The sequence below is a fragment of the Spermophilus citellus genome (genome assembly GCF_964194105.1).
Source record: "Spermophilus citellus genome assembly, chromosome: 4".
NCBI classification, from domain to species: Eukaryota; Metazoa; Chordata; class Mammalia; order Rodentia; family Sciuridae; genus Spermophilus; species Spermophilus citellus.
The window spans coordinates 68,450,658-68,467,139 of record NC_138185.1 but is presented as its reverse complement, the minus strand read 5'-3'; the positions used below and the strand labels follow the sequence as shown (position 1 = coordinate 68,467,139).

The 16,482-nt window shown below is 36.0% G+C and overlaps 1 protein-coding gene and 1 pseudogene across 2 annotated transcripts in view; one reads left to right on the top strand and one right to left on the bottom strand.

The window, feature by feature from the left end:
• Positions 1-16,482, top strand: part of BLM (BLM RecQ like helicase) — a 103,896-nt gene that overhangs the window by 1,429 nt on the left and 85,985 nt on the right. The window lies entirely within an intron of this gene.
• LOC308648156 (small ribosomal subunit protein uS7m-like) lies at positions 9,526-10,153 on the bottom strand (annotated as a pseudogene). Its single transcript has 2 exons — positions 10,115-10,153; positions 9,526-10,054 (listed from the first exon to the last, which is right to left on the bottom strand). The product of its transcript is annotated as a small ribosomal subunit protein uS7m-like (transcript).

Here is a 16,482-nt window from a genome sequence, read left to right as displayed (position 1 = left end):
AAATTAGACAAAGACCATCATATTAGATGTGTAGTAAAAGAACAATATGCAGGGGAAATATGTACTTCTACTTAAGAATAATCAGTATTAACTATGGGAGGTAAGGATGGGAAGGAGTGGGATTTCATAAAATCTGAAATGTTTTTTGCCTTTAAAAGAGGAATAGTGGGGCTGGGGTTGTGGCTCAGTGGTAAGAGCACTTGCCAAGCATGTGTAAAGTATGAGGTTCAATCTTCAGTTCCACATATAAATAAATAAATAAATAAATAAGGGTATTGTGTCCATCTACAACTTAAAAAAAGGAATAGGACAGAATTTAATTTCATATATATATATATATATATATATATATATATATATATTTATTTATTTTAACTGTAGGTGGACACAATACCTTCACTAGTGCTGCGGATCAGACCCAGTGCCTCATGCCTGCTAGGCAAGCACTCTACCACTGAATCCCAACCCCAGCCCGGAATTTAAGTTTGGTTGGAAGATACATGAATATCACTCTGTTTTTCATACTTTTGTATATGTATCTTTTTTAAGTTTTTTATTTTATTTTTTTAGTTGTAGATGGACACAGTACCTTTATTTTATTTATTTATTTTTATTTGATTCTGAGGATTGAACCCAATGCCTCACACATATGAGGTAAAAGCTCTACCACTGAGCTACAACCCCAGCCCCTGTATATTTATTTTTTTCAAGGGAAGAAGGGATAGAATAAAAAGGTCCAAGATAATTGAAAAATAATTGTGGGAACTTAGTGTTCAAAGCCTCTGGTGGATCTCAATAACCTGTAGGATAAAATCTCAACTCCTTAGCATAGATTAGACCTTTGAGCAGTCTGTTTCTCTAACCACATACTCTGCCATCTTCGTTTTAAGTACACATAGTGCATAGACTACTCTTTACAAACTCAGTCCTGTCTGGAAGGTTCCACTCTTGTTTTAAGATCCTATTCAGTGTTCTTTGAAAAGCTTCCCTATGATTTTTCTGTTTTTCCTTCCTCTGAGAAACCATAATGCTTTTAAAGACTTTATTGTCAGACTTATCCCATTACATTGTAATTACTTGTTGCCATGTCTGTTTCCACTAGTTTAAAAGCAGTAATTATGTCTTGCTCTTCTCTACTTCAATGCCTACTGGGCTGCCTGGCACCAAGAAGTTACTGGGTAAATATTAGCTGAATGAAAAATAAAAGTGAAGTTCTTGGAATCATGACGTATTTATGTTGTTCTCTAGAATGGCAAGGAAATATTTGAGTTTACTTTGTTTAAAAATTCTATGTTACTGAAACATTCTCGGTATCATTTCAGAAAAACCTTTCTGGTATAATCCAATCGTTCAGTCACTTTACCTGTTTTAATTTTTCATGAATCCTTTCTATATTTTAGCTATAAAATAAGCTGTACATATTTTCTTAGGTAGCTATACTCATAGTGTACTCATAATTTGTTATTTTCCTTTTTTCAGTATTAAATTATTCTATGTAACTATTCAGTCTTTCTGGTTGTCATTTATCTTGTAAATTATCACAAAATTCTTGGTGTGAAATGGTGCCTCATGCTATTAAAAAAAGGCAGACATTTTCCATCAGTTTATTTAGTGTCTATATAATTCTGGTGAACTGTGTGTTTATTTACTTATTTATTTTGATCATTTGTTCATAGATACTTGGATGATCTTAACATTTTTTTATTTTTATTTTTTGTGATGAGGATTGAACTCAAGGATTCACATATGTGAAGCAAGTTGCTCTACCACTGAGCCACATCCCTAGCCCACATATATATATTTTTTTTAATATTTATTTTTTAGTTTTCGGCGGACACAACATCTTTGTTTGTATGTGGTGCTGAGGCTCGAACCCGGGCCGCACGCATGCCAGGCGAGCGTGTTACCACTTGAGCCACATCCCCACATATTTTTTAATATTAATCCTTTATTTGTTATTTGTATGTAATTTCTTTCTTTTTTTTTTTTTTAAAGAGAGAGGGGGAGAGAGAGAGAATTTTTAATATTTATTTTTTAGTTTTCAGTGGACACAACATCTTTGTTGGTATGTGGTGCTGAGGATCAAACCCAGGCCGCACGCATGGCAGGCAAGCGCGCTACCGCTTGAGCCATATCCCCAGCCCTGTAATTTCTCTTTTTAAAAATTTTATTATGAGCAACAAGATACAGTTAGAAATCATAACTCTTTTTTTTTTTTAGAGAGAGAGAGAGAATTTTTCAATATTTATTTTTTAGCTTTCGGCAGACACAACATCTTTGTATGTGGTGCTGAGGATCGAACCCGGGCCACACACATGCCAGGCGAGTGCACCACCGCTTGAGCCACATCCCCAGCCCCTAGAAGTCATAACTCTTTTAGAATTTGTTTAACAGGTTTTTCAGAAACCCTTCTCTAAAAAAAATATGTTGTACAAATAGTAAATATAAATGCTAATTTTAAAATTATAATTACATGTAACCATCATTGAGATCAAGAAATAAAACATGGGCTGGGTTGTAGCTCAGTGAGTGCTCGCCTCTCACGTGGGAGGCACTGGGTTCCATCCTCAGCACCATGTAAAAATAAAAGGTATTGTGTCCATCTACAACTAAAAAAATATTTAAGAAAGAAAGAAATAGAACATGATCAATACCTCAGAAGTATGTATTCCTAGAATAGATAAAAGTTTTTTCATTTTAAATATTTTCTATGATTTTAATATGTCTTAATTTATTTTTATTGCTGTTAAATATTTCATTACATTTCCATTCCTACATCAGCCTCCTGAATAGCTGGGAGTACTTGTGTGTACTGCTATACCTGGCTACAATGGAATATTACTAAGCCTTAAAAAAGATGGAAATCCTGCAATATGAAAGATCACAGATGAACCTTCAAGTCTTATTACTATTTGAAATATACCAGTCACAGGACAAATACTACATGATTCTACTTATATGAGGTATCTAAAATAATCCAGCTACTGGCAAGTTTTTTTGAAGTCTACTTGTTTTAATTTTATTGTGGTAACATCAAATCTACCATGAATAATTAGCTTTTTTAAAAATGAACAATACAATACAGGCACAATGTTGTACTATTCATTGTAGAAATACTCATCTTTTTTTTTAATATTTATTTTTTAGTTTTCGGTGGACACAACATCTTTGTTTGTATGTGGTGCTGAGGATCGAACCTGGGCCGCATGCATGCCAGGCGAGCACGCTACCGCTTGAGCCACATCCCCAGCCCAGTACTCATCTTCTTTTACTAAAACTTTATACTCTGTGATTAGCAACTTCTTATTCCCTCATCCTCCTATATAGCACACCTGGCAACCACCATTCTTCACCTCTCTGGTTTTGACTATTTTAGATATCTTATACAAACAGAATCATGTAGGATTTGACCTGTGATTAGCTTATTTCAAATAGCAATATGACCTCAAGGTTCATCTGTGTTGTTTCATACTGCAGGATTTCCATCTTTTTATAAGGCTGTGTAATAGTCCATTGTAGCCAGGTATAGTGGTACACACTTGTCCTCCCAGCTACTTTGGGAGGCTGAGGCAAGAGGATCACAAGTTCAAGGCCAGCCTGGGCAACTTATGAGATCCTGTCTCAAAATTTAAAAGAGCTGGTGCTGTAGCTAAGTGGTGTAGTGTTTGCCTAGTATACGAGAGGCCCTCGGTTCAATTTCCAGTACTACAAACAAAAAACACTCCAGGGCTTGGGTTGTAGCTCAGTGGCAGGGTACTTGACTAGCATATGTGAAGCACTGGGTTCAATTCTCAGACTGACATATAAATAAATAAAATAATAATTTTAAAAAAGAAGTCACATTATTTATTGAAAAAAAAATTCTATTGTATGTGTATACTACTGCAAGGGAAATCCCATATCCTGGGTCTGGGCATACCTGTAATCCCAGTGATTTCAGAGGCTGAGGCACAAGTGTCATTCGTTCAAGGCCAGCCTTGATAGATATGCTGGTTCAAAGTAAAGTTTTTAGAAAGAGCTAGGGATGTAGTTCTGGGTGAAAGAGAAATCCCATATCCTCTCTCCTCTATAACCACATAAAAGTTCATTTCTGACATAATGATTATGTTATGAATAGCAATGAACTTTTCCCCCACAACAATAATTCTTCATGTCTCTATCCGGTAACCACTGACCATCTACCATTTGACTCAGTTCTGTCACTGTAGACACCCCCTGCCCCCATGTTAAGAGCTCATTCCCACCAAACTGTACCTCCTGCAATCTTTGCTTCTGTTTCAGACTTCAATCATGAGTGGTGGATCCCCACATTATCCACAACTTCTGTCCAGATTGACTATAAATCAGAACCCCATTTGGGTTTCCATAATTTGCTAAAACAGGTCACAGAACTCCAGGGAGAACAGTTTGCTTACTAGATTACAGCTTATTAGAAAAGAATACAACAAAGACAGCCAGATGGAAGAGGTAAGGAATGTGGGAAAGGGACATGAAGCTTTTATGCCCTCTCCAGGTGTACATCTTCACCAACCCAGAAGCTCTCAGAGTCTCATCCTTTTGGGTTTTTATGCAGGCTTTGTTGCCTAGGCATAATTGATTATGTAATTGGCCATTAGTGATTAAATCAATCTCTAGCACCTCCCTACACGCCCCTCCCTAGAGGAAGTGTGTTTTAAATGTAAACTGTTGACAACAAGAGTATGATGATGCATGTTTGTAGTCCCAACTGCTTGGAAACTGAGGCAGGAGGATTGCAGAGTTTCACAAAGTTCTTTAGGGAAACACTAAATTGCTGAGGCTGGCTTTGAACTTGCAATCCTCCTGCCTCAGCCTCCTGAGTTCCACGCCCAGCAATACCTCAATGCTCAAATGTTGTTGTTGTTGTTTTTTTTTTTTTTTTTTTTTTTAGTTTTAGGTGGACACAGTATTTTTATTTTTTTTTATTTATGTGGTGCTAAGGATCGAACCCAGTGCCTCATTCATGCTAGGCAAGCCCTCTACCACTGAGCCATGACCCTGGCATACCTCAATGTTTTTAAAATGGTTTTTTCATTAGATTTTATATATAATCTTGCTTTTTGGTTGTTTTTTTAAATTTTGCATCTCCATATAAATCTGAACTTAGCAATTAAGTTCATGTAGGAAAAAACGTTAGCATTTTGATTGGAATTGCATCAAGTCATACATCAACTTGGGAGAACTGCATCTTTTTTTTTTTTTTTTACCCTGGTATTGGGAATTGAATCCAGGGGTGCTCTACCATTGCACCACTTCCCCACCACTTTTTCTGTTTTTATTTTGAGACAAGGTCTTGGTAAGTTGCCCAGGCTGGCTTCAAAATTGCTATCCTTTTTTTTTTTTTTTTTGTGGGGAGGGGTACCAGGGATTGAACTCAGGGGTACTCGACCACTGACCCGCATCCCCAGTCCTATTTTGTATTTTATTTAAAGACAGAGTTTCACTGAGTTTCTTAGTACTTTTCTTACTTTTGCTGAGGTTGTCTTTGAACTCATGATCCTCCTGCCTCAGCCTTCTGAGCTGCTAAGATTACAGGCATGGGCTGCCATGCCTGGCAAAAATTGCTAACTTTTTACTTTAATCTCCCAAGTCACTAGAATTACAGGCATATGCCACGCTCACTGGTTAGAATTAACATCTTCACAGTATTGTTTTCCAATCATGAATATAGTTCATTTGTTTATTTGTTTCTTAATACAAATAATGATATACTGTTTTCTGAATAGATATAATGGCCATAGTTTTTGTGTATTTTGGGGAATATTTAAATTTTGATTTTATTATAAATAAGGTTTCTGAAGTTTTCTAGCTGTTTATTACTGATATATAAAAATAGAATTAATGTTTGTATATTGATCTCATATCTAGCAGTTTTCATAAATAGCTGCTGTATCAAATTACCACAAAGTTAGTGGCTTAAAAAGACACAGATTTATCTTACTCTTCTGTAGTTTAGAAACTGACTGTGTCTTACTGGCTAAAATTGAGGTGTTGGCAGGCTGCATTTGTTTTTGAGGGCTCTAGGGGAGAATGCACTTTCTTTCCCTTTTCAGTTTCTGGAGGCTAATCACATCCCTTAGCTTGTCTTGTTCCCCCTGTTATTAGAGCCAGTTAACACTGGGCTGAATCCTTCTCAAGTTGCCATCTCTGATTCTGTCACATGATTCTCTTTCCCACTTAAAAGGGTACTTATGATTACATGGGGACCAACTGCATAATTCAGTATAGTTTTCCTGTTTTTCTTTCTTGCCTTGGTTTTATTTCATTTTGATCCTATTTAAGTAAATATTTAAATACCTTTGCTATGCCTGACAAACTTCCCAAAATCAAATTCTTTTTTTTTTTAAAGAGAGAGAGAGAGAGAATTTTTTAATATTTATTTTTTAGTTTTCGGTGGACACATCATCTTTATTTTTTATTTTTATTTTATATGTGGTGCTGCAGATTGAACCCAGTGCCCTGTGCGTGCCAGGCGAGCGGGCTACCTACCGCTTGAGCCACAACCCCAGCCCCCAAAATCAAATTCTAAAATTAAGTCTTTTCATTCGAGAGCTAACTTTGGGATTTCCAGAGGGGCCCTGGAAGTACCAAAGGCATGTATTACACTTACATTCCTATGAGTACATTGGGTTTCTTTGTATTGGGGATTGAACCCAGAGGCACTTAATCACCAAACCATATCCCTAGTCTTTTTTATTTTTTATTTTGATCTAGGTTCTTTTTTTTTTTTTTAAGAGAGAGAGAGAATATGAATTTTTAAAATATTTATTGTTTAGTTTTCTGCGGACACAACATCTTTATTTTATTTGTATGTGGTGCTTAGGATGAACCCAGCGCCACGCGCATGCCAGGCAAGCGCTACCGCTAGAGCTACATCCCTAGCCCCTGATCTAGGTTCTTGATAAATTGCTGAAGCTAGCCAAACTTGTGATCCTCCTGCCTCAGCTTCCTGAGTTGCTGGAATTATAGATGTGTACCACCCCTTTTGATTTTTTATTTTGAGACAGGTCTCTCTAAGTTGCTGAGACTGGCCTTGAACTTGGGATCCCTCTACTTTAGCCCCCTGAGTTGCTGGGATTATAGTCATGTGCGTCTACACCTGGCATGTATGAATGTATTATTATTATTATTTTTAACCATTATGTGGTGCTGAGGATTGAAGCCAGTGCCTCACATGTGCTAGGCAAGTGCTCTATCATTGAGCTACAACCCCAGTCCCATATGAATGCATTGTTAATATGTATTTCAAAATTGTACGAGAGTCCTAAAATTTTCATTTGTCTTGATACATGTTTTTGGTTTTCTTTTCAATACTGGGGATTGAACCCAGGAGGCATGCTATCTCTGAGCTACATTCTTAGCCCTTTTTATTTTATTTTGGGACAGGGTCCCCCTAAATTGCCCAGGCTGACCTGGAACTTGGGATGATCCTTTTGTCTCAGATACCTGTGTAGCTGGGTTTACAGATATGTTACCACCCCTGGCTATCTTACTCTATGCTGTGTCATAATTGTAATATTAAATTATTGTATGCTGCAGAAATAACGATTTTTTTATCCTTTGTGAATGGTCATTGGATCTTTAATCATGGCTGTTTTAGTCTTGCCACAGCTAAATTGCTTTATTCTGATGCCTTTCTGGAAGGTTTTGTAAATAACTATCTTTTTTTTGAGGGGGGTGGGTATCAGGGATCTCAGGGGCACTTGACCAGTGAGCTACATCCCCAGCCCTATTTTATATTTTATTTAGAGACAGGTCTCACACTGAGTTGCTAAGTGCCTCGCTTTTGCTGAGGCTGGCTTTGAACTCGTGATCCTCCTGTTTCAGCCTTCTGAACTGTTGGGATTATAGGTGTGTGCTGTTGCGCCTGGCGCCAAAAGCTATATCTAAAAGTGCAGTGTCATAAAGGAGGTTCACAGAAACTGAAAAGTATTGTGACAAATACAGATTTCCAATAACTTTGGACTGGGTAAGAATTTTTCAAAACTCTAATGAAGAAACCGATGGGTTCAAGAAAATGCTAACCAAAATTTGGAAGAAGAAAATTAATTACTATGAGTATAAATGAAGTGATAAAAAAGTATAATTTAAAAAATGAAAAAAATGTGTTATCTAGTCTTCCTATTTTAAGATCAGCTGTTTAGCAGCCTTAATTCCATCTGTGATAATAATTCGCTTTTATCACATAACCAAACTTATTCACAGCTTTTAAGTTTTATTATGTAGACTTTGGATCATAGGCTCCAGGGCATTATTCAGCCATTTATACTCACTTAAGAATTTTAATAATTAGCCAGGCACAATGGCTCATGCCTGTAATCCTGGTGGCTCAGGAGGCTGAGGCAAGAGGATTGAGAGTTCAAAACCAGGCTTAGCAATTTAGTGAGTCCCTAAGTTACTTAGTGAGACCCTGTCTCCAAATAAAATATAAAAAGGGCTGGGGATGTGGCTCAGAGGTTAAGTACCCCTGGATTCAATCCCTGGTACACACACACAAACACAAAAGAATTTTAATAATTAAACTGAAGGTTCTGGGCTGGGGATGTGGCTCAAGCGGTAGCCTGCTCGCCTGGCATGTGTGCGCCCGGGTTCGATCCTCAGCACCACATACAAACAAAGATGTTGTGTCTGCCAAAAACTAAAAAATAAATATTAAAATTCTCTCTCTCTCTCTCTCTCTCTCTTTCTCTCTCTTTAAAAAAAAAACTGAAGATTCTTCTAGATCTCTCTATGTACAGTCATATCATTTGTGACTCCTAATGGTTTTGCTTCTTTTCAATTATTGTACTCCCCCTCCCCCCTTTTTGGCACTGGGGATTGACACAGGGGCAGTTTACCACTGAGCTACATCCCCAGCCCTTTTCATTTTTTATTTTGAGACAAGTTCTCACTAAATTGCCAAGGCTGGTCTCAAACTTGTGATCCTCCTGTCTTAGCCTCCCACGTGGCTGGGATTATAGCTATGTGTCACCATGCCCAAAAGTTATTGTACCTTTTATTTGTTTTTCTTATTTACTGCTCTGGCTTGGATTCCCAGTGCATAAAAGTGGTGATAATGGGCATTCTTGATTCTTGTATTGAATTTTTTTTTTAACTTTCCTCTAGTCAGTTTTAATGAATGGTAGTTACTGTATAATATGTTATACAAGTTCAGGGTGAAGATTTTCTAATAAATCTTCTCTAACACTAAAATTGCTTCTTTTTCATAGCATCCAAAGGCCCATTCTGAGATGGGACAAGACTGGGCCCTGAGTTTCTTGGAAGAAATCTTACCTCTTTACAAAGAGATATACACAGGGAGAGCCAGTTCTAGACCCAAAGAAGGTTTTATAGGCAATAAACATGCAGTTCTATTCTTCTAAAAAATGAAGTACTTTTAATCCCCAGGTAATTTTCAACAGTGCAGTGGTTTATGAGGTTTTTTGTTTGTGTGTGTGTGGCAGAGGGCCTTGGGCTCCTCTGGGAACCTTTCCTCTCCCTCTACCAACAATGGTAGTGAGCCAGGGCTCAGTTGGCCTTGGCCCTCTTGTACGAGTTGTGCTTCTTGATCACAGGGCCCTTGTGAAAGGCCTGCAGAAGCCTGTGTGACAGCTTCTTCAGCATCAGCGCTTATTCTCTCCATCATTCAGTGATCATCCATTACATGGCTAGGAAGCAACAACACTAGTTGGCTAGGGGCAAGGGGACCTGGTAGAATGGCAACCCTTAAGGATGGTACCAGCACAGTCACAGACTCATTGTTTTTTAGTGCTTGATGGAAGATGGTTTAGGGGTCGTGTTTGATGTTTGCTTGTTCCTCTCCAGAAGTGGCATTGTACTTCTCAAACTGCTTGCTTTTTACAGATTCCAGAGTCTGGTTCATGAGGGATCTGGCCAGTACTTTGTTTCCTCTTTTTATCATCATATTGGTGAATTTACTGATCACTACATCTTCAAACACAGTTTGTTTTTGTCATGGGGCAGTGTTGATGAGCTGAGTTTTCTTGAGCTCCTGGTCATATTTCTCCTGCTCAGTGAGCTCAGTCACAGGCTTGTGCTAATGTTCTTTGTCAATTAGGGATTCCCCAAATTCAGGACCACAGTGGCTCCACATTACCTGGGTTTGCCCTAGAAGTGGACAGATAGTACACTGCATGCCTAGTGTCAGGCCCAACCAGCCTCACAGAGACTTCAGTGTGGGGCTCTTGTATTCTTCTTCTTCTTCTTTTTTTTTTTTTAAAGAGAGAGAGAGAGAGAATTTTTTAATATTTATTTTTTAGTTTTTTCGGCAGACACAACATCTTTGTTTGTACATGGTGCTGAGGATTGAACCCGGGCCGCACGCATGCCAGGCGAGCGTGCCACCGCTTGAGCCACATACTCAGCCCTTGTATTATTCTTGATCTAAAAGGAAAAGCTTTCCAAAGTTCACCTTATTGCAGATTATTATATTTTAAAATATATATCCCTCTGTCAGGTTAGGGGAGTTCCCTTCTATTTCTTGTTCAATAAGTGTTTTCGTCATGAATGGATTTCATTATGAATGGATGTTTAATTATTCTGTTTATTTTGTAGATCTTGGAAGTGATATTTATATGACTTTCTGCTTTCATTTTGTATTGTGATGAGTTTTATTAGTTGATTTTTTTCTAATGCTGAACCAACCTTGCATTACTGAGATAACAGAACTTGGTCATGGCTTATTTTATGTATACTGGATTTGGTTTGCTAATTTAGTGTTTGAAATTTTTACATCTATTTTGGTGAATAAGAATTAGCCTGGAATTTTTCACAGTTGAACTGCCCTTGAAGGATTCAGTTTCAAGATCGTGCTAGCTTTGTAGATTGAGGTGGGAAGTTCCTTCTTCTATACTTTGGAGTAGTTTATGTAAAATTGGAATCTTTTATTGCCATAAATGTTCATAAAAATTAATATATATGGTCTTGATGTTATCCTTATGGGTAGAATTTTTTTTTACTGTAGATATGACTTCTTAAGTTTCTGTTTCTTTTTGTTTGTTTTGACAAGTTAATCTTTTAAAAATTTACCCATTTCATATAAACTTAAAATTTATTGCCACAGTTGTTCATAACAACCAATTATTATGTGTTCATATCTATGCTGTATGCAAAGATTCTTTTCAGTCCTTAAATTATTTGTGTATGTCCTTGTTAGCTTTCTGCCACTATAACAAAGTAATTGAGATAATTAACTTATGAAGAAAATAGGTTTATGGTGGCTGTTAATCTTAGAGGGTACATCTATGATTGATTGGTCCTGTTTCTTTGGGCCTGTGGTGGTACATCATGGTGGGAATGTGGCAAAACAAAAGTGCTCGCTCATAGCCAGGAAGCAAAAACATGAAAGCAATTAGGTTCCCATGGTCCCCTTTAAGGCCATGTCCCCTGTGACCTTAAGACCTTCCACTAGGTCCCACCTCTTAAATGCTGTAACACCTCCCAATAGAATCAAACTAGGGAGTAAGGCTAAACCACAGGGACAATTAGGCGATACTTATCCAAACCATACTAGTGTCTTTTCTGTTGGTTTTGATAAGTCTTCACAGAACAAACTTGGTTTATTAATCTCCTCTGTTATATGTTTATTATATTTTACTCTTCTTTCTATAAGTTCCTTTTTTTTTCTATTTTCATTAGGTGTATTTTTTCATTTTCTAACTTCATTAGTTTCTGCTCATTAATTTGAAAATTAATTTTTTATACTGGGGATCAAACCCAGGATCACTTTACTACTGACCTATATAACATGCCCCACCCCCCAGCTTTTTTAAGTTTTATTTTTGTTTTGAAAGAGGGCCTCAGTGGCAGAGACTGGTCTCGAACTTGTGATTCTTCTGCCTCAGCCTCCTGAGTAGCTAGGGTTACAGGCAGGCATCACTATGCCTGATTTGTTTATTGTTTTAAGCAGCTAACTTGATATAAATGTATAGTAAAGTATATACTTTTTTTTTTAAAAGAGAGAGTGAGAGAGGAGAGAGAGAGAGAGAGAGAATTTTTTGACATTTATTTTTTTTTTAGTTTTCGGTGGACACAACATCTTTGTTTGTATGTGGTGCTGAGGATCCAACCTGGGCCGCACGCATGCCAGGCAAGCGCGCTACCGCTTAAGCCACATCCCCAGCCCCAAGTATATACATTTTTAATGCGTACATTTTGATCCATTTTACACACATGCATTATCATCACCACTATAATCAAGTTAATGAACACATTCATCACTCCCATAAGATTCCTCATATCTCTTTGTAATTCTCCTCTTTCCCCTGGTCATTAATCTGGTTTCTGTCACTACAGTTTTTGATAAATGAAATCATAGAAGATTTTTTAAAATTTGATTTCTTTTAAACATAAATCACATTTCTTTTTAGCATAATTATTCTTCCATCAGTTTTTGTGAACCAAGTATAAAATTATATACAAATTAGATAAAGATAGCACATACACAAAAAGAAAACTAAAGATACATCGTACTTATAAATATCTATGAAAAAGTTCTAAAATATTGCCAGATAAAATCCTGTATAACATTATAAAAATATTAGCTCATGACCAAGTAAGATTTATACCAGGAATGAAAAGATGGTTCATTATTAGAATTATTAATACTATTTGCCATGTTGACAAGTCTCACAAGACATGGTATATAATTACTGGAGGCATTTTTATTAAGATCAAGGAAAAGGAAAACATATCAATTTCAATCATTTGACATTGCACTGGAGGCTTAGCCAATGTAATTAGATAAGAGAAATCAATCAGAGGCATAAGATTTAGAGAATAAAAAGTAATATTGTTCCTGTTTGCAGATGATATAGTAATATATCTGGAATACTACACATGATCAATAAGAAAAGCGACGAAAGAAAGAATGTCATAAGCTAACAATAGGCAATTAACATTCAGAAGGCAATAGTCTTAATATATACAGATAAACAATATATAATGAAGGGGGAAATCCCATTACAGTGACAATTAAAAGAAATAAAATATTTAGGAATTTAAAATCATGTAGAACCTAAATGAAGAAATGTTTAAAATACTTCTAAGTAACACAAAAATTGCCTTAATTAAATAAAAAGACATCCACACTTCCAAGATAGGACAACACAACATCATAAAAGTAACATTTCTAGAATCTCAGTAAAAATACCAGTATAGGGCTGGGGTTGTAGCTTAGTGGTAGAGTGCTTGCCTACCAAGTGTAAGCCCTGAGTTTGATCCTCAGCACCACATAAAGATAAATAAAATAAAGGTATTGTATCCATCTACAACTACAAAAAAAATTTTTTTAATCAATATAAAATATTGGTACTAGATAAGTTGATTCCAAAGTTCATATAGGAAGAAGAAAACATGCAGCAGCTAGGGAAAACACTGAGAAAAATATTACAGAGATTAGACTTTTAGATGTTGAAATAAATTACAAAAACCCTTTTCATGAAAATATTTCCATTTCTTACCTATAAGATTTGTAGTAATTAGAAAATTTAAGAACCAATGTGAGACTATGGGAAATGTAAACTGATAAAACCTTTTTTGGTTTTAGCAAAGAAATACAATTAAATTTGAACTATTCTTTGTAGTTTTTTTTTGTTTGTTTGTATAGTAATAAGAGTGTAATTTGGTAATATCTTACAAGTTACATACGCATATACACTTTGGCCTAGCAATTCCACTTGCAGGAATTTTATATATATATATATATATATATATATTTTAATTAATTAACTTTTTTGCAGTACTGGGGATTGAACTCAGTGGTGCTCTACACTTAGTCACATACCCAGCCCTTTTTATTTTTTTAGAGTACCAGGGATTGAACTCAGGGGCACTTGACCCCTGAGCCACATTGCTAGCTCTATTTTGTATTTTATTAGAGACAGAGTCTAACTGAGTTGCTTAGTGCCTCCTAAATTGCTGAGGCTGGCTTTGAATTCGTAATCCTCATGCCTTTGCCTCCCTGGTATTACAGATATGGGCCACCACGCCTGGATTTAATTTTATTTTAAGACAGGGTCTTGCTAAGTTGCTGAGACTAACCTCAAACTTGTGATCTCTCCTGCCTTAGTCTCAGGAATCCCTGGGTTTACAGGTGTGCACTCCTGCCCAGCTCCTAAAGATATATTTTAAACAGTAGGAAAGTATGAGTACACAAAGTTATTCATCACAGCAGCATCTGTAATTGTAAAATATTGTGGAATGCTTAAATGTCCAAACAGAAAATTTGTTGAATAAACATCCACACAATAATGTACTGTATAGCTGCAAGAAGAATGAGGAAAATCTTTATAAATTGATATAAAGTGATTTCTAATACATAAGAAGAAAAGTATGTATATATATATTATACTGCCTTTTATGTAAGAAAGAAGGTGAAATGATAGATGTGAAGGCTAAACCAGAAATTAATGAAATTGATAGCCCTAAGGAGGTAGACAAGGAAAGAAATGGGGAGGCTGCTTCTCTGGGAAAAAAATCTGTTTATGTAGTTTTGAATTTTGAGAGTGTATCAGTGCTTTATGTATCAAAACATTAAGTTAACCCAGTACCACACACAGAGAAATTAAATCCACAAGAAGGGTATAAACACAAACTAATAAATCTATTTCAAGCAGTTAACATAATCATGCTGAAAATGGGTTGAAAGGACTAATCAAGTAACTTTTGAGTATAATAATTTGAGTATATAACCACAATGTAAAGAAGAAATCTGGGTTAGGGTTGTGGCTCAGTTTAGAGCACTCACCTAGCATAAATAAAATAAAGGTATTGTGTCCAACTACAACTGAAAGTGTGTGTGTGTGTGTGTGTGTGTGTGTGTGTGTGTGTATGAAATTCAATTGAAATTGAACTATTCTTAGTAGGTTTTTTGGTTTATATAGTGATAAGAGTTTAGCAATTCTGAAATACTTCCTGTAATTCAGGATTGTGCAAATGAGTAAATATGTGATAGTTTTTTTCTTCTAAGGTCTTCTTTAATTTCTTTCTTTAATGTTCTGAATTTTCATTGTAGAGATCTTTCACCTCTTTCTTTAAGTTAATTCCCCCATTTTTTTTTTTTTTTGCAGGGGGTGGGGGTGGCTATTGTAAATGTCGAAATTTTCCTCTTTTCTCTTTCAGAGGATTTGTTACTGATGTACAGAAATGCCTTTGATTTATAGGTGTTAATTTTATATTTTGCTACTTTGCCAAATTCATTTATTAGTTCTAGTAGTTTTCTTGTGCAATTTTTTTGGATCTTCTAGGTATAGAATTATATCGTCAGCAAATAGTGATAATTTGAGTTCTTCTTTTCCTATTCGTATGTCTTTAATTTCTTTCATCTAATTTCTTTGGCTAGAGTTTCAAGAACTGTGTTAAATAGTAATGGTGAAAGAGGGCATTGCTGTCTTGTTCCAGTTTTTAGAGGGAATGCTTTCAATTTTTCTCCATTTAGAATGATGTTGGCCTGGGCTTACCATAGATAACTTTTATAATGTTGAGATATGTTTCTGTTATCCCTAGTTTTTCTAGTGTTTTGAACATGAAGGGGTGCTATGTTTTGTCAAATGCTTTTTCTGCATCTACTGAAATGGTCATATGATTTTTTAAGTCTATTGGTGTGATGAATTACATTTCTTGATTTCCTTATGTTGAACCAACCTTGCATCCCTGGGATGAACCCCACTTGATCATGGTGCACTATCTTTTTGATATGTTTTTGTATTTGATTTGCCAGAATTTTTTTTTTTTAAAGAGAGAGGGAGAGGGAGAGAATTTTAATATTTATTTTTTATTTTTCGGCGGACAAAACATCATTGTTTGTATATGGTGCTGAGGATCGAACCCGGGCCGCACTCATGCCAGGTGAGCGCGCTACCGCTTGAGCCACATCCCCAGCCCAAGTTACCCAGAATTTTTATGTTGTGGTCTATTTGACTCTTGAACTTGAGAAGAGTTTAATGAATATAGATGTTCCATTGTTTGGGGCATATGTATTTATAATTGTTGATGTGTGGTTCCCTTAAGCAGTATGAAATGTCCTTCTTTATCCCTTTTGATTAACTTTGGCTTGATCTTTTATTTGATAAGAGGATTTAAACCCCTGCTTATTTCCACAGTCCATGTGAGTGGTATGTTTTTTCCCATCCTTTCACCTTCAGTCTGTGGGTGTCTTTTCCTATGAGTATCTTGAAGACAGCATATTGTTGGGTCTTTTTTTTTTTTTTTTTTTTTAATTTGCTAGTCTATGTCTTTTGATTGGTGAGTTTAGGTCATTAAACATTCAGAGTTGTTATTGAGACGTGGTTTGTATTGTCATCTTTTGTTTATATTTCATATTTTAATTTGACTTACTTTCTCCTTTGATTAGTTTTTCCTTTAGTGTAATACCTCCCTTTGCTGATTTTCATTGTTGTTTTTCATTTCCTCCTCATGGAATATTTTGCCGAGGATGTTCTGTAGTGCAGGCTTTCTAGTGGTAAA